This window comes from Hippopotamus amphibius, chromosome 9 (assembly GCF_030028045.1).
Source record: "Hippopotamus amphibius kiboko isolate mHipAmp2 chromosome 9, mHipAmp2.hap2, whole genome shotgun sequence".
NCBI classification, from domain to species: domain Eukaryota; kingdom Metazoa; phylum Chordata; class Mammalia; order Artiodactyla; family Hippopotamidae; genus Hippopotamus; species Hippopotamus amphibius.
This window is the reverse complement of record NC_080194.1, coordinates 95911313-95931087: the sequence shown is the minus strand read 5'-3', so window position 1 is coordinate 95931087 and position 19775 is coordinate 95911313. Positions and strand designations below refer to the sequence as shown.

The following is a 19775-nucleotide window of genomic DNA, read 5'->3' as shown; positions in this document are numbered from 1 at the left end:
GTATAACTGATTAACAATGTTGTGATAGTTTCAGGTACACCACAAAGTGACTCAGCCACATATATATATTCCCTCATTTTTGAAGGATAATTTTGCTCGATATAGAGTTACTGGTTGACAGTTTTTTCTTCCTTAACACTTTAAGTATATAATCCCCTGCCTTATGGTCTCCAATCCACTGGTGATCTTACTAAGAATTGCTTACATTTGATGAGTCACTTTTCTCTTGCTGCTTTAAGATTCTCTTTTTGTTTTTGTCTTTTGTGGTTTTATTTTAATGTCTCTCTGTGGGCATCTTTGGGTTATCCGACTTGGAGTTCATTGAGGCTCTTGTATTTGTCTCTCTATGGCTTTCCTCACATTTGAGAAGTTTTCAGCCATTGTTACTTCAAGTAAGTTCTACGCTCCATTTTCTGTCTGTCTTCTACCTCTGATATTCCCATACTATGCATACTGGTCTCTTTGTGCCCCATAAATTCTATAGGCTCTGTTCACTTTTCTTCTTGTGAAAAAGTGAACTATTTTTCTTTTTGCACTTCTGACTCAATAATTTTAATGATGTCTTCAAGTTAGTGATTCTTTCTTCTGCCTGCTCAAGTCTGCTCTTGAGTCCTTTTGTGAAGTTTTCAATTCAGTTATTGTATTTTCCAGGTCCAGAATTTCTGTTTGGTCCTTTGTATAATTTGTATCTCTTTGTTTAATTTGTATCTCTTTGTTTATATTCTCACTTTGTTCATGTACTCTTTTCCTGATTTGCTTTAGTTCTTTGTCTGTGTTTTCCTTTAGCTCTTTCAGCATACGTAAGAGAGTCATTTAGCAATCTTTGTCTAGCAAATGCAGCCTATGCCTCTTTAGGGTCAGTTTCTGGAGATTAATGTTGTTATTTTGAATAGGCTGCTTCTCTTTTTCTTTGTAGACCTTGTGATCTGTTGTTAAAAAACAGAATTAAAAAAAAATAGCCACCTCTGTAAGTCTTTGCAGACTGGCTCCATGCAGGGAAAGACCTTCAGTAACCTGCCCAATATGAAAATGTAAGGTATCTCAGGTCTTCTCTGGCATGTGTCTTTCCTGGGCCTGTGCTTTTGCCTGCATTTCTCCCAAATACATGGCTGCTTTTAAACATTTTAACTTTCTTAAAAGTCTCATACGTGAATCTTCTTGAGGACTTAGATGTTCTATTATTTCTCTGTCTGTAGTCTCTTATCCCTAGGTAACCACAGGTCTACAATTTCCACACTCTGTGATGTCTGTCACTGTTTTCAGACACCTCCAATATGCCATCATTCCCTTCTGAGCTCCAAGTCAGTCAAGACAGAAACTAGTTTCTAAAGCAGCCTCCAGACAAGCCAGAATGTTGCAAACAAATTCCAGTATTTTTCATTCATCCTAGGGGAGGGGCTGGGAATTGGGCAGCTGCCTCCCAACTATACTGTACCACATCAGAGAGGAGGTGGTGAAAGAGCATGCAAAAACACCACAAGATTTCTTACCACTTCGATTATGACTTTTTATTGTTTGGGCATTTGTTGGTTGCTGCAGATTTGTGACTGTTTCTAAGTTCCGAGGAAGCTATCTCTGTCTGTTGTTGTTTACTTGATGTTTTTGTGAGGGCAGAAAAAAGCCTGGAGCTTCCAACACTGACTTCTTCCACCTCTACAGGTACCGTAATTTTAAAAATAATTTCCCCAAATATTCAGGAATTAAATTATCCTCTTTAATTTTGTTGTAATAACAATAACAACAGCAGTATTTTTATTGAGCTCCTACTATGTGCCAGGCACTGTTATCCACACTTAGGCTTTTAAAATACTTAATTTAAACTTGACTACATTCTAGGTAGTATTATTATACCCTTTTCATAGGTAAGAAAACTGAGACACAGAGAGTAACCTACTGTCCATATGGAACTAAGACAGACACATGGGGGGATGCAATTTTAAATCTTCAATAAGTGACATGAAGATTATTCATGGTTTTATGTGACTTAAGAGGCGAGGGTTACAGTAGGCCAGAAGAAGTTGGCTGGATCTCACCTCCCACCAACTTCTCTTGGCTCTATAAATGTGTGGAAATGGGATCTCAGACCTTGAGCTACACTCACACTGGAATGTGATATGGTAGTGGATGGGCCAAATTAGTGCCCCTTTCCTTTGAAGCAGGAAATAACATGTGGCATATGATCCTAACCAGGAGGGCAAGAGAGGTCCAAACCCAGCCCTGTGGTAGGTGAATGATCAAGGGGATAAAGTGAAGTGGAGTTTCAGAGAGATGACAGACCTAACCCGTCATGCAGCCAGCATCTTCACCCAGACCTGTGGCCTCCAGGAGGGAGACCACCTAGCCTTGATTCTGCCCCGAGTGCCCGAGTGGTGGCTGGTGACCGTGAGCTGCGTCCAAACAGGTCAGTGACCCACATGGACCTCAGGCTGCCTGGACTCAACTGGTCCTGAGATGCTGGTTGCTCACTCTTCCCCCCAGTGTTGTCTTCTTCGTGTCTTCTTCTCAGACTCCCTCAAATATGATTTCACTCCTTCTCATTCATTCTTTCCCTTATACACATGCTCCCACAAACAAAATGTCATAATTCTCTCTCTTACACACACACACACACACACACTTTTCTCTTACACAGTCTCAGACATTCTTACTTTTTTATGATTGATGAATTGTTAATGTTTTGCCATATTTGAGCCCCTCTCTCTCAGTGAGTCATTCAAGAATCATTAGCAGACACTGTGACACATACAAACACCAGATAAACACTGGAGCATGCCTCTGCTAAGATCCAAGACCTTTCCTTAACATCACCACAGTAGAGGTATCACAGAAGACGTTTAACACTGATGCAATATATGGGTTGGGACAAAAATTTGTTCAGGTTTTTCTGAAAGATGTTATGGAAAACCCAAACAAACTTTTTGGCCAATGCATAGCTACCTGATATACATCCACAGTCAACACTACTCAATTGTCCCAATAATGTCCTTTATACCATTTTTTTGTTTGTTTGTTTAAATGAAAAATCTAGCGACTTCCCTGGTGCTGCAGTCGTTAATAATTCACCTGCCAATGCAGGGGACATGGGTATGATCCCTGGTCTGGGAGGATTCCACATGCCACGGAGCATCTGGGCCTGTGAGCCAAAACTGCTGAGGCTGTGCTCTAGAGTCCGCGAGCTAAAACTGCTGAGCCCTCGCACCACGCTACTGACGCCTGAACACCTAGATCCTGTGCTGTGCAACAAAGGAAGCGATTGCAATGAGAAGTCTGTGCACTGCAACGAAGAGTAGCCTTCACTCACCACAACTAAAGAAAGCCCTTACACAACAATGAAGAGCTAAAAAATTAAAGCAGCCAAAAAATTTAAAAAAAAAACTCCAATTGAGGATCATGCATTGCATTTAGTTTGTATATCTCCTCCATCTCCTTTTATCTAGAATGTTTCTCTACCTTCTACATTGTCTATGTGACAATGACATTTTTGAAGTGTCTAAGCCAGTTTGTTTTGCTGAAGCTTCCCAAAATTGGCATTTCTGACTCCTTCTGCATGATTATACTCAGGTTAAACATGTTTAGCACAAGTACTAGAAGGGCACTATTGTGTCTTTCGTGGTGCATCACATTGGGAATATATAAAGTTGGTTTCTCCTAACATCAGTGATATTGTTTTATCACTTTAGCAAGGTTGTATCCACCTTTTGAAATGTGCATTTTCCCATTGTATTGAATAAGCAACCGGTCATGTAATATTTATGGGACTATGTGAACATCCTGTTCCCCAACTGTTTTTCACCTTATGGTTTGAGAATCCTGTGATGATTCTTGACTGAACTGAATATTTCAGTGGTGGTTTTGCATTAGGATTTTCCATTTTTATCATTCCCTGTATATTTATAAGTTGGCATTCTTCTGTAGAGATTTTCCTTTCCTTTTAATTTCTTATCTATGCATTCATCTATATAATCAGTATGGGACTCATGGGTTCTTTTTTGAATCACTTCAGTTGTTCTATCATGCATGCTCACACAACATGCCATACACTTGCTCATACATTCTCTCTCTCATATTTTCTCACAAGTAGTTGATGGATCCACCAAGGTCAAGAGCTAACAGCAGTGCCTGAGGAATTATAGAGAAGGCATACCATCTGTATAGTTAAGAGATGGTCCATGAGAAATGCAAGACATGAGTTGAGATCTTTGGGATACAAAGAATTCATGAGGAGTAGAAGAAATAGGTGGAAATTCCAAGAATGGGCACAGCACATGGGTGTCAGGATGGGGATGTGGTGTTTTCCTGGAGAGAGGGCCCAGGTGTTAGTGAAGAAAAGAGATGTGGAGGGGAAAAAGTCAGTGCTCCGTGGAGTCTAAGCAGGCTAATAATACGAAAAGGGGGTAGTAGGAAGATTCAGGACAGGGCACCTGGTAGAGAGAGAAGTTAGAATCCAATTGGGGCTCACAAAGACTTGAAGTAATTGTTGGTGATGGAGAATGGAAGGGAAGGTAGGAAAGTTCAAAGGACATTGTAGTTCACTTTGGGTATGTGGAATGAAGGAAAGAGAGGAAATTCAAGATGACAAGAGGAATGATGGCAAGAGATGACAAGAGCTTCAAGATGACTGAGAAGGAAGTGAGAGGAGAAAAATGGGGGCAGGGAGGCAGTGTCAGGGACACTGTCCTTCTTGTGTCTTTCCCAGGTTGCCTGTAAATTTGTGTAAAGAAGGACTCACCTGTCTACTGGCTAGATCCATCTAGAGCAGAAAAGGTTAGGACATGTTTTCAAATGTTCATGTGCATAGACATCACTTGGAGGAAAATGCAAATTATGATTCAGTACGCTTGGGGTGGAGTGTGAGATGCTGTGTCCTAGGCGTGTTGATGCTCTGGACCACATCTTGCACAGCCAGAGGTTAGTGGATTTCTCTGCAGATAAACCAGGTCTGATGCCCATGGTTGTGAGGTTGTGAAAGAGAAACCACAACAAGCTGTTCCTTTCTCATCCCTAGGGATCATTTTCATGCCAGGGACCACCCAGATGAAGGCCAAGGACATTCTCTACCGACTCCAAGTGTCTAAAGCCAAGGGCATCGTGACCACAGATATTCTTGCCCCAGAGGTGGATTCTGTGGCTTCTGAGTGTCCTGCTCTGCAAACCAAGCTCCTGGTGTCTGACCACAGCCGTAAAGGGTGGCTGGACTTCTGATCACTGATTAAGTGAGTTTCTTGTCTGATGAATGTGCTTTCTGAGGAATGGCAGGAGAAGACCACTCACTCCCAAGAGCTGGTAGAGAAGCAGCCAGTGGGAGGAAGTTCACCAGGTCGGAGCTTCTCTTCCCAGTTATGTCACTGATTTGCTGTGGGACCCTGGGCTAGTTCCTTCTCCTCTTTTGGCTGCAATTATTTTATCTATAAAATAAGGAAAGTGAACTTCTATGCCTCTCTCACTAAAATAGAATCACCCCTGCGCAAAGGAGATGTGTAAGGTCAGAGGGGCATTGTGTCTCATTTTCCTTGTAGCTGGGGAATTTGAAATATTTATATAAGTTTAACATTGAAAGAAGTTGAATGGCAGGTTAAGATGAAGTTTTAAGATGAAACGTGAGACTGAGAGAAAAATTACAGGCAGCTTTGGGAGCAAGCACTTTCCATCTCCTAGGGGGCGGGTGCCTATAGGGGCACCTTGAAGGGAAAGTTAGGGAAGGGTTGGAGGTGAGAAAGACTTGCTCCACCCCCAAAACTCTGATTCTGCAAGCCTTCAGGTAATTTTCATATCACACACAAACCATGCTGGATTTATTTTCTTGAAGTAACTCCACTGTTTTTAAAGCTCTTTACTTCATCCCCAAAAGGGAATTATTAGTGAAATCACATCTGATGCTAGATTCTAAAGTCAGAGAATTAAATGAATATCTTAAACAAAGAATACTCATTAAAACTCCCCCAAATTGCCTAGAGTTAGTATAGTGTTATTTCTCAACAAGAGGCGGTGCTTCCCCCAGCATTGGGATTGCTTGCAGTCTCTCTGACTGAACCCTATAGGAAGCTAGCATTTAAAATAGTTATAGGCTCAAGAAGGAGACCCTCAGTCTAGGAGAAGCTCTCCAACAATCAAGGCAAACAGGGAACTACGGATTCTACCTACCACCTCAAGCTCATGCCAGGGCTGATGTGTACATACATTTCCTTCACTCTTATTCACCCAGCTTTCTCTTTCCCATCCTTCAACATCAAGTTTGTGAGGTTAAATTCCCGTGAAGCTAGTCTGCATAAAACAATGTTAGCGGTGTGACTAAAAGCTTATTGTATGGGTCAGACTGTCTGAGTTTGAATCCTGGCTCTGCAACTTGCTAGCTATATGTCTTGAGGTAAGTTACCTAAGCTCTCTGAGCCTCCGTTTCCTCATCTGCTAAATGGGCATAAAAGCAGCATTTACCTCTTAGGGTTGCTCTGAAGATTGAATGAGTTCTTATTTGTAAATCATTTACAGCATTGTTTGGAATCATAGGAAATATTATTTCAATGTTTGTTAAATTAAAACATAATTCATCATATTTCCCCATTTCTTACAATGAAGAAATGTCAGTTCAGCTATTCGAGTCACCCATAAACTTTATCTGCTGCATAATGCTAGGAGTTGCAAACCCCAGTTGTCTGACTCCAAGACTCATGTTTCTTTTCTTCCCCAGAGGATGGAAAAACAGGAAACATGACTTCTGTACTTTTGTACTGAATTCCTTTGCAAATCAGCATCCCCAGATCACACCTGTATTAAGTCAAAAACCCTGGACCCAATGGTCATCTTCTTCACCAGTGGGACCTCAGGCTTTCCCAAGATGGCAAAGCACAACCACGGACTTGCATTGCGACCTTGCTTCCCTTCATGGTAGGAAAGGGGGCACCAATGTAGGAGCCGGGCCACAGATCTGGGGTCGAGTGTGTACGTGTATGTGTATGTGCTAGGAAAGGAACTGCTGGTGGACTTGACCCCATCCTGTTTATCCCTGCTGCTCTCTTCGATTCAGACCCCTAGGTGTGTGAGAAGTATAGGCTTTCTTTGAGTGTTTGCTGACAGAGGCATATGAATGACAAAGGAGGCATATTTGGGTCCTGCCTGAGCACCTCCACAGGAGGTGTGGAGGAGATGTGGGTAGAAACATCAGGCATTCTGCAAACCACACAAATGACAAGCCCCTGTGTCCCTGTCAGTGCTTCCAGCACTTGGTGGGGAAAGATAAAATGCTCCAGGCATGTGACCTTACATGACAGGACCTCTCCTCTCCTCAATTGTGCACAGATCAGGCATGGGGTTTCCCAATCATGAGCTGTTACGGAAAAATAATACCTGGAACCAAGCCACATGAAGCCACTGCCATAACCTGGAACAAACATACAGATTGCGACTGGGTTAACCATTTAATCAATTTTAAACCAGACTCTTCTCCCTTCTCCCCCTCCCCCAACTAGTAATATTCAAACCAGACCACATTCTATATAGTTTCTAACCTGCTAACCAGACCAGGGGCCAGACACAGTTGGTATCTGTGCTAACGATAACAACTGAATAGCCAAACCCTGGAGGAACAGGGGTGGAGAGAAGGGGAGGATAGTATAGCAGTTAGAATAGTATCTAATGCCCACCTGTTTTGGAGTTAGCTGGAAGTTACTGCAGCTGAAGATCTCTGATATCTTCTGGTGCATGTCAGACACAGGCTGGGCTGTTGCTGTCCTGGAGTGCCTGCTTGAACCATGGGCATCAGGGTCTACAGTCTTTATCCATCATCTGCCCCAGTTTGACCCCAAGGTCATTGTATTAGTAAGAAGACTAACATTTCAATATCAGCAAACTTCCAGAAGAAACTCATTTTGAGCTCAAAAGCTGGACCCAACTGAGAAATACTTTATTTAGCCTCTTAGCATACCCTGGCTCTGGTTTTCTCAAAGTGTGAGCACTGAATCAATCACTGTATTAGAATTATATGAAGATGCAACCTTGAAGACAACACATGTTCCACACTTGTCCCTAGACCTGTGGATGAGACTCTGGACTTGGGAAGTAGAATATACATTTGGAGAAATGAAAGCAACCAAAACAAGCTCAGGTCTCCTGGACCCTGCAACCTGGCTCTACCAGGGCCAGGTACCTGGTGTGTATATGTGTGTGTGTGTGTGTGTGTGTGTGTGTGTGTGTGTAAATGTGTGTGTAAATGTGTGAGTATAAATGTGTGTCTATAAATGTGTGTGTAAATGTGTGTGTGGCTGCTCAATTAAATGACGTGTTAGAAACAGAGGCCTTGGAATATGACAGGTATAGTTTCTTATCCCATGTTTGAGTTTATTAGTCGTTTACTTACCACTCTGAGCTTCAGTTTCCTTATCTGTAAAATGGGAGTTTTAATGGTTACTACCTCCCCAAAATGGTTGGGAATATTAATGAGTTGATATAGGAAAGGTGTGTAAAGTGCTTAGCCCTGAAACAGGCACATAGAAAACACGCAGTGAGTGGTAGCTGTTGCTGGCATGCAGAGATCACGATCATAACTGGTCACCAGCGTGAACTCCTTCCATGTATTGCATTTGTCTTCACCTGAAAATTGTCTTTGTGTGTCTGCTCACTCCCCTGCTTTCTATCTCAGAGGCAGCCCTGCCCCTTCACCTCTCAAGGTCCAGCTCCCTCCCGACAGCTGCTGCTGATCCTGTTCTTGTCCCTGCTCTTCTGTCCGGAGACCCTCTCTATTAATCTTTAACTCATTAAACCTTTTCTCCTCTATTTGCAAGCTCTCACTTTTCATTGGCTCTGCTCACTCAGTCCACAAACGTATTCAAATTTCCTGCTCCTAAAATACCTTCCCTTTACCCTAATAGATGTTGAACCAGCCCTGTCTTTCCTCTCTTAAGGTCAAATTGCTCCACTGAACCTTCTCCACTTGCTGCAGTCACCTCCTCTTCCCACAGCTTACTGCTCAACACAGTAGTCCTCCAAAGCTCTGCCCTCCATGTTCCCTCCCTTTTAAGCAATTTCCTTCACTTCCATTTCTCCAGCAGGCACATCTACTCAGGTGGCTCTCAAAACCGTCCAGTCTTCTCTCTCTGAGCTAGTTCTCCCACATTTTTATGCTGGTTGGTTAAGTCCGTCTGATCATCCCTCCAGCGCCTGAAACGGCGCCTCCCATTTGTCGTACCCTTCCCTTATATCAATACCTCCCTCTCCATCATTATTTTCTGCCTGAATCCTGCCAGTCTCTGAGGCTTATAGCTGCATAAACAACATTGAATCCACCTTTCCCCTTTCCCCACCAGGTCTGATTTTCCTTCCCCTACAAGAGGTGGCCCCAAAGTCTCAGTGTATTTTATGGTTGAATTATTTCAAAGTGTTAATTCTACAAACTTACCCCAAACCCAGTATTTGAATGTTTAATTGTTTAATTTATTTTATGCTTACTTCTTTTGTGAATTTTTAGTAATAAACTTTTAAATTTAATTTCAGCCTCTCTTACTAAAGATAGGAGATAGTGACTAAAACCAAAAATATTAAATTAAAAATTTACTATATAAATTCACAAAATAAAACTTTCCCTCCATTCCCTCTCTGCCCACACCCTCAACATAGATTTTCTTGTGTTCCCCCAATAGTACCTGACACATGCTATGTACGAAATTCATGTTCAATTTAGGCAGACTGAAAGAACTAACAAATGAATAAATGGTCTCTCCTGGAGGGGAGATCAGAATTAAAATACTAATAACAGATCCATATTGTAAATCTTAATTGTAAACTAAAATTTCTTCCCTCCTCATGTCCTAGACATTCTTCAAATACCCTATTACCAGATGCTTTGCTGCACCCTCTGTATTTCGAACGATTCTGCAGCAGAATTTCACTAGGTATGTAGAGGTGGCTGAGGCAGGTAACAAGAATCTCCGGGTAGGACTTTAAGTACCTGATGCACTGCGGTCTGAATGCTTTTAACTATGGTTCTTTGAGGATACTCTGTGTTTGTGTGTGTGTGTGTGTGTGTGTGTGTGTGTGTGTGTGTGTGTGTGTGTGAGAGAGAGAGAGAGAGAGAGAGAGAGAGAGAGGTAAGTGCTGGTGGTTTTATTTAGCACCCAGTCTAATTAGCTCTTTAAACACGACTCAGAGAACCAAAAAAAACACTCAGTGAGCCTTGCATAACTGTGGATTTCTTTTTTAAACATTTGTGTTGTGAAATAAGCCTACAGAAAAGTACCTAAGATACACATTTACAGATTACTGAATCATTGAAAATAAAACACCTATGTAACCTCTCACCCAAGTCACAGAATAGAACACTGCCAGCACCCCAGAGACCAGCCCATGCCTCTTCATCAACACTAAAGGAATCCACTCTCTTCGATTTTATGCTGTTCATGTCTTATTTTCCTTCATAGTTTACCTCCTAAGGAAATATCCCTAGACAAGTTACTCTATTTTAGCTGCTTTTGAAGTTCATGTAATCATACATTTTTCTGTAATATCTGGCTTCCTTTTTCAACATTATGTTTCTAAGATGTGTCCGTGTTGTTACATAATGCCATAGTTGATTTTCACTGCTGTTTAAGAATATGTTTTATACAAGTATCACATTTTTAATCAGTTCTATTAATGGGCATTTGGGTAGGTTTCAGTTTGGGGCTATTGATGATTAATGCTGCATTGAGTCCTTGCACATGTACATAAACACATAAACACACATTTCTGTGGAACTTCTCTGGGAGAGGGGCTGCTGGGTCACACTGACATTGCACCTACCACCTTATTTTTCAAAGTCTTGAACCAATGTATGCTCCCACTAGCAGGGTAGGAGAATTTCCATTTTTCCACATCTTTGGCAATATTTGCTATTGTCAAAGTTTTTATTTTTTGCTCATCTGATGGGTATGTAGTATCATAATGTAATTTTAGTTTTGCATTTCCCCCATGTTTCCAGATTAATTTTTAACTAACCTGAAATCTGCCCTTTGAATCTTATGGTTGTTTACCTGTCTTTTAACAACTCTGAAATTGAAATGGCTACTTCAAAATCAGAGCTAACATGTTTTAGGCATAAAAGGTACAGTATAAAGGAGTTCAGTGTACGAAGATAACTGAAATACAGCTTGATTGTATTCATGAACCCTCAATCTGGCTGAATTTTTATGTTTCCAGCTGTATTTCAAAGGTCATAGTACAGCCACTTTTGGGAACACCCCTGAGATGGTGACCAAAGCCAGTAGACATTCAACCAGGGCATAACTCCTGACTCTATTGGAGACTCTGCCTATTTTATGTACTTTGGATTAAGCTCAAGAATGAGGAACATACCCGCAATGAAACCAGCCCTCCTGTCCATCACTACTGCCTCTGTATGTACCAGGAAAGGGTGACAAGGGAGCCTGCCACCTCCCTCATCCTTAAGAGCTGGCCCAGCTCAGCCCCGTGCAGGCTGGTACTAAGACCTCCATCACTTCTGCCCATTTCCTTCAGGGAATCTATCATTATTTTGCGATAATTTTTGTATTATTTATGGAAATTTTCATGGGAAAAAGAGATGAGAGGATTTTCATCCCCCAATGTGCGTAGCAAACTACAGCAAATGTTCAAGCAGACTTTTCTGTTCTCTCCAAAATACCTTCTCTCATGGCTGTTACCTGCGATCCTTATTTTCCTTTCTTACATGAAGCCCCGTCTTCCCTGATGTCCTGAGCAATTCATTTTGCAACCCCTAATTTGCATTCGCCAGCCAGACACACAAGCCCTTCAGTTCACAAAGTCCACTCTCCACAGCAGATGGTACAGTTCTATTACCATCCTCTCATATCCTTGAGGTCTTATCCATCAGCCATTATGGTTTATAAAAATATTTCTCTTAGTCACACAGAATGCTGAGAATGTGTTCTAAGCACACTTTTCTCCCTCTTGTTACATCAACATCCAAACTCAATCCTGATCTCCCTGATTTAACCCGTTAGCCTCACCACCACCACCACCTTCTCCTGCCAAAAGAGTCAACAGGGACCGATAGGGAGTGAGTGACTTCCAGTAGGACTTGACCATCAGTAAAATGCCCAGAAGGCAAGTAAGAAAGTGAAGAAGCAGAAGGATGAATGATCCAGTTGACAATGTCATGAGCCCCTAACCCTGGGCGTGGGGCAGAGCACCTAAGCTCATTCTGAAGCTCTGTTGACATCTTGCCTCCCCCTCAGTCTCAGGTTCCCCACTCTGCAGCACTGTGTCTCTGGTGGGGAAGCCCTGCAGCCTGAGGATCAAGAACAGTGGAGAAGACAGACAGGGCTTCTGCTCTATGAGGCCTACGGACAGTCAGAAACGGTAGGTGAGTGGTCCCTTCTGGGCCAGTCAGGATTCTCCATCCACTGAGCCCAGCAGATGAGCTGAATCCTGCTATGAGTGTGCGCAGAGGCCCCACTGTGTGCACAGCATTGCTCAAAGCCAGTGGGAGGCTCCAGAGCTCTAAGCTAACTTCTCCCAAATAAATTTGCAGAGAAGACAATTCAGAGCTCCTCAACCTGTCAAAAGTCCAATGTGCTCAAAACTGTTGAACAAAACCTTGCGAAGCAGTCTAAGGACGTGGTGCCACTGTGATAATTAGCTTTAGGGAGCCCAGCAGGGGCCGTGGGATAGAAGGCACTCTCCACAAACAGGGAGGTCACCACCACAAGTCCTGTCCACTTCACCGTCCCTTCCTAGGCAGCAGTCACAGGGGCAGGCAGGAGCTGGCCCCAGAAGTTCACTAGTTCACTTCTGATGTTTATGAGGAGAGCACACAGCTTTGATTGTGAGACACTTAGCAGGAGGAGAGACCATCTATATATACCCCCCCCACACACACACACACACACAGAATGTGATCCCAGAGAGGATCACTGATCAGTTAGGTGGGCAGAGCATTCAGAGAATGATGCATGTCTTGAACCTCAAGCCCTTTTATCCATGATACTGTGGGCAGGTATCTCTCTTCCAACACATCCTCAATCCATTTCAGATTCTGGACAGAGCCCCTTTCCCTATCTCTCCATCATCCCTTTAGCTGACAGAAGGATGACTGTCATCTCAGGACCTGTAGCAAAGTAGATGTTATTTGTCAAGTATTAAGTATAAATTACTTAGATATAGGTATTAAGCATATATGAAGTTAACAAGACAGACATGAGTTCTTTCCTAATCAAGTTTTTGTAAATGCACAGATAATTTTTGTGTGACAAGTTCTGACAAATCTAATTAACTAGGTACCTAATATCCTTGTTAAGATGTAAGACATTTTAATTATCCTAGAGTGTCCCCTCATGCCTCTTTAGTCCAAGTCACCTTCCCTGAGCATCCCCTATCTCCAGCAACCATCCTGATCTCTGTCACTACAGACTAGTTTGGCCTCTTCTTGAACTTCATATAAATCGAATGTGCTTTTATGTTTATCCTGATTCACTCAGCATAGAATTTTTGAAGTTTGTGCATGTTGTTGGGTGTATCAATACTAAGATTTGTTTATTGTGAGTAATATATTACTGCGTAAATACACCACAGATTGCTTGTCCCTTCTACTAATGATGATCACTTCAGTGGGTACAGTATTTTATTGTCATGAGTAAGATGCTGTGAACATTCTTGTATAAAAAAGAGCTCTTTTAGATACATTTCACATAGTTGTCTGATATTATTTTGCAAAAAAAATTAACTAATGATGAGTTATTGGGTGTGCTTTCAGGCCTGAGAAATGTTAAGACTCTAGATCTGTCCTTGCTGATTCACGGTTTACATACAGAAAAGGAGGGTGAGATTAAAACTATGCACTATCCCATGACCCTAGTCCCCTTGCATCAACTATTTGTAACAACAGAATACTCCCTGATACACAGATGGTGCTTTATTGCTCCAAACATTTTCACCCCTATCCACTCACCTGTGCAACATTTTCCACTTCCCTATAGTGTGAGCAGTGACGTACCAGAGGGGAACGTGCTTCCTCTCCCAGGAGCTCAGACCCCAGTTCAAATCTCAGCCTTGCCAGTTATAGGCTGAGACTGTAGGCATATCTCTGAATCTTATTGAGTCTACCTACCCTTTCTCCAAAATGGAAACAAAATGCCAGTCTTGCCAGGTGGTGATAAAGTCAATGAAAGAAAGTATACAAAGCTCTGGCCCCAGTGTCCAAGTCCTTTTGCAGTTATGGTGGTTTTTGTTGTTTTTAGGTGGGTATTGTGTTTAGATGCTGGGGTGCAGAGATGGATGGGACAGCCTCTATTCTCTGAATGTTCATTATCTACTGGGGAAAAGTGACCTGCAAAACTAAGTATAATGCTGTTGGCAACACTAGAAGTGTGGGGGAAATAGCACAGAAAGAGGATCTCCCAGCTCTCTTTTTTGGGGCCTGAATGATTGCTGGCAGTAGCTGTGTATTAAATACGTGCTGTGTGCCTGGCACACATTCACGAGCACTCTAAGAGGGAATGTTGTAATTACCCCCTTTTCACAGAGGAGGGGATCAAGGGGGTTTCATTTGTACATAGCTAGTGAGTGGTGGAGTCCAGATTCAAACTTTGGTCTGTCTGAGGGTAAAGTGCTTAACTTTAGAAAGAATGATGTTTTAGAGACCCATAAAGAAAGAACAAGATCCATCAGGAAGACAAAGGGAGTAGGGCAGTGCAGAGGGAACCACACGGACAATCTGAATAACCTCAGCACAGCTCTGAGAAGTAGCTGAGGCAGCTCCAAGTGCATGTGTGTTAAATGGACTCATGGCCCTCCCCTGGCAAATGGACACATGCCAGGCATACAGTGGGCCTCCCACAGCCTACGCTACATGTTCACAGCCATGGGCTCACCCCTCTGCCCCTTCTTGGCCTCTCCCACTGGACTCCGTAGCCCCAGACTTGGCTCAGAACCAGCCCATGTCAGGTGCAGTGACTGTCTGCTGACTAGAGTTGGGTCAAGGCCTCCTAGCTTCCCCTCAAGGGCTCTTCCCACAGCATCAAATGACCTCTGCGAGCAAGGACACTGTGTTTGATTCTTGCTGCTTTGTGATTTGCCTGGACTCTTGGCCAATCCCAGTTCTCTTTTGTGATCAGGGAGTAACTTGTGGCACTCTCCGGGGGATGAAGATAAGGCCGGGTTCCATCGGGAAGGCCATCCCACCCTATGACATTCAGGTCTGGTGCTGAAGACATAGGCAGAGAGCAGTTAGTGCTCAGCTGGGGTTGGACCCTTGTGTGACACAAGGTGACAGAACCAGTCATGCGTCCCGGTTGTCCTTCCTCCTCTCCTCCAACTTTTCCTCCAATTTCATGGGGAAGTTTCAGTTGAGAACTGCCACGTCCTGGCCATGAGTGCAGCCCACCAGGACTGCCAGAGGCCTCACACACCAAGCCTGGAAAAAGAGTACTTGAGTAGCTCTGGTGGCTGTCTCCATTGCTGGTGTTTTTAGTTTTTTCTGATCCACGTTTTCTAGCTTGAAGACTCATTTGTGATGTCTAAATATGCATGAAACAAGTAGAGGTATTACTTAGGTTTCACCATGTGCTGATTTTAAAGCCTTTTGACAGTATTATTCTATTTTCTGCAGGGCTCCTCTACCACAAACCCCTCCCCCAATTTCCCCCACTGTGTCATGTGAATAAGCCAGGCAGTGTTTTGGGGGCCAGGAGTGTTGGGGAGCCCTGCAGGCTGGGATTCACAGGTCTCTTGCTCCAGATCGTTGATGACAAGGGCAACATCCTGCCACCCAACACTGAAGGAAACATTGGCATCAGGATCAAGCCCAGCAGGCCCATAGACCTCTTCTGGTGCTATGAGGTAAGGACACAGGGTCTGCCCCCATACAGGCCCAAGGATCCTTGAAGGGAGTTGTATAGGGAGAAGGACTGGACTCAACTCTGCATGCTGAGACTTTTTCCATCTTCCTTTAGTAGCTCCAAGTCAATGACACCTGTTCTTATTAATCTCAAAGCTCTAGTATGTTCCCACATCCCTTTCTGTCATAACCTATCTGGCACTTATGGGCTGAGTGATGGGGGAGAAACAGCGTGGCTTCAGGCTGTTTTGGACCAGCAGACTTGGGGTCCAATGATCTCTTATGGTTAAGAATGTTGGCGTTGACTGGGTTCAAATCCTACCACCCCACTTACCAACGAGGTACAAACAAATCTATGGATGTCTCTGAGCCGGCAGGGGCACTATTATCCCCACTTGAAAGAGGAAGAAACTGCAGATTGGAAGCTTTACATGTCTTTCCCATGTCAAATAAATGGCAGGATTGTAAGTGGTGTGTTTTGGGCCCCAAACTCTACATGAGAAACTCAGGGATTACAGCTACCTGCAATAGACTGTAAGGAAATCTGCTGTAGCTCTTCATCAGACAAACCCTAGCTAGCAGTGGCCACCGGGAGGAAATTCTCAGCTTCCAGGATTGGTCGTAGGAGGGTAGACAGGCCCTGAAATTGATCTCAGACTCCATCTCCTTTCTACAAAGTCACAGCCAGTGGTGTCATTGTTGTCCTCACACTATGGGCTTAAGGAGGGAGGGGTCCTGCTCCTCTTGTGGTACCAATGTCTAGAAGCTAACATGAAAGCCTTAGCCTTAATTCCCAGCAGCAAAATGTCAAAGTTGGATGAAAGAGAAAATAAACACAGGGGAACAGGTATATAGATCAGCAGTTCTTAATCCTGCCTGCACATTAGACTCATTTGAGCGATTTTTTTTTTTTTAATATTTGGCTCTACCCACAGAGATTCTGGTTAAATTGAACTGGAGTGGTCCAGAGCAATGACTTTTTAAAACAAAAACTGTGCATGAAATATTTTATTTTTCAAAGATGTCTTTACATATGGCCACACAGATTTCTCCCATTTCACGTGCTCTGATGGAAATGAGATGTGTCACTTTTCCAATAAGATTTGTTGGCTTATTTTCTGTTCTTTTATTTTCTTTTCTTTGGGGTCATGTCTATATAAAGCATAAAATTTACCCTTTCACCATTCTTGAGCATACAATTCATTAGCATTGAGTAAAATTTACAATATTGCACAGCCATCACCACTAAGCACCTGCAGAAAGTGTTCACCATCCCCAGAAGAAATTCTGTTCCCATTAAACAATAGCTCCCTAGTCCCCATCTCCCCAGCATTTGGTAACCTCTAATGGTACTTTTGTCTTTAGGAGCCTGCCTATTTAGTTGCCTCATATATGTGGAATCATACAACATTTGCCCTTTTGTGTCTGGCTTAGTTCACTTAGCACAACGTTTCAAAGCTTCATCCATGTTGTAGCAAAATGTCATTTTTTTGAGACTGAATAATATTCCACAGCATGTATACACCACGTTTTCTATATTCATGAATCTCTTGGTGGACAATTGAGTTGTTTCTACCTTTTTGGCTATTGTGAATAACGCTGCTGTGAACACTGGTTGTGCAAGTAACTGTTTGGGTCCCTGCTTTCACTTGTCTTGGTGGAAGTGGAATTGCTAATTCTGTTTAACTTTTGGAGGAATTCCCAGACTGTTTTCCACAGTTTTGATTTCTCCTTATTCTCACATGAACTTGCTATTTTCAATTTATTTTATTTTATTTTTTAAGCTCTTTATTGGAATCTAATTGATTTACACTCTTGTACCAGATTTTGAGGTACACCAAAGTGAATCAGCTGTATTCAGACATATATCCCCATATTCCCTCCCTCCCATGACTCCCTCCCACCCTCCCTGTCCTGGCCCTCTAAGGCATCACCCATCATCGAGTTGATCTTCCTTTGTTATACAGCAACTTCCCACTAGCTATCTACTTTACAGTTGGTAGTGTATATGTCTATGCTATTCTCACTTTGTCCCAGCTTCCCCTTCGCCCCCCCCCCACCCAACCCCATGTCCTCCAGTCCATTCTCTGCATCTGCATCCTTATTCTTGTCCTGTCACTGGGTTCATTAGTACCATTTTTTTTTAGATTTGGTATATATGAGTTAGCATACGGTATTTGTCTTTCTCTTTCTGGCTTACTTCACTCTGTATGACAGACACTAGGTCTATCCACCTCATGACATATAGCTCCATTTCATTCCTTTCTATAGCTGAGTAATATTCCATTGTATATATGTGCTTCCATGTCCTGGCTATTGTAAATAGTGCTGCAGTGAACATTGTGGTACATGTTTCGTTTGGAATTATGGTTTTCTCTGGGTATATGCCCAGTAGTGGCATTACTGGATCATATGGTAGTTCTTTTTTAGTTTTTTAAGGAACCTCCAAACTGTTTTCCATAGTGGCTGTACCAGCTTACATTCCCACCCACAGTGCAGGAGAGTTCCCTTTTCTCCACACCCTCTCCAACATTTATTGTTTCTAGATTTTTTGATGATGGCCATGCTGACCGGTGTGAGGTGAAACCTCATTGTAGCTTTGACTTGCATTTCTCTAATGATTAGTGATGCTGAGCATCTTTTCATGTGTTTGTTGGCCATGAGTATGTCTTCTTTGGAGCAATGTCTATTTTGGTCTTCTGCCCATTTGTGGATTGGGTTTTTTGCTTTTTTGGTGTTAAGCTGCATGAGCAGCTTGTATATTTTGGAGATTAATCCTTTGTTTATTTCTTCGTTGGCAAGTATCTTCTCCCATTGTGAGGGTTGTCTTCTTGTCTTGTTTATGGTTTCTTTCACTGTGCATCCGTTTATTTTTAATAACAGCCATCCTAATGGGTGTGAAGTGGTATCTCATTGTGGTTTTGATTTACATTTCCTGAATGACTAGGATCTTTTCAAGTTCTTAGTGACTATTTGCCTATCTTCTGAGAATTGCCTTTTCAAGTTCTTTGCCCATTTTTAAAACTTGGGTTGTTCATTTGGTGGTGGTGGTTTTGCTAAGTTGTAAGAGTTCCTTATATAGCCTGGATATTAATACCTTATCAGATATGCAAATATATGCTTTACAAGCATTTTCTCCCATTCAGTGCATTGTCTTCTCACTTTCTTGATAGTATCCTTTGACATACAAAGTTTTTAAGTTTAATGAAGACCCTTTTATCTATTCAATGCTTTTTCTTTTGTTTCCTGTGCTTTTGGTGTCATATTCAAATCATTGAATCATTGCCAAATCCAACATCAAGAAGATTTTCCTCTGTGTTTTCTTTCAAGAGTTTCACAAGCTCAGCTCTTACATTTAAGTTTTTGATCCATTTTGAATTAGTTTTTGTGTATGATATAAGGTAACTTCATTCTTTTGCATGTGGACTTCAAGTTTCCCAGCACCATGTGTTCAAAAGCCTGTCCTTTCCCACTGAATGGTCTTGGTACCCTTGCTTAAAATCAACTGACAGTGTAAGTGAGGGTTACTTTCTGTGTTCTCTATGCTAGTCCAGTGGTCTGAATGTCTCTTTTTATACAAGTATCACATTGTTTTGATTGCTTTAGCTCCGAAATAAGTTTTGAAACCGGGAGTGTTAAGTCCTCCAACTTTCTTCTCCTTTCTAAAGGTTGCTTTTGCTATTTGGGATCCCCTGAGATGTTATATGAATTTTAGGATTGGTTTTTCTATTTTTGCCAAAAGCACCATTGAAATTTTGATAGGGATTGCATTGAGTCTGTAGATAATGTTGGGTAATATTGTCACCTTAATGTTGTCTCAAATCAATACATATGGGATGCTTTTCCATTTATTTATGTCTTCTTTCTCTTTTTCCTCAGTGATTCTTAATTTTCAGTGTACAAATCTTTCACCTTCTTTACTAAATTTATCCTTAGTATTGTATTCTTTTTGACGTTTCCTTAATTTCCTGTTTGG

General features: G+C 42.2%; 1 pseudogene; it reads left to right on the top strand.

The window, feature by feature from the left end:
- Positions 1-19775, top strand: part of LOC130860974 (acyl-coenzyme A synthetase ACSM1, mitochondrial-like) — a 66044-nt pseudogene that overhangs the window by 26064 nt on the left and 20205 nt on the right.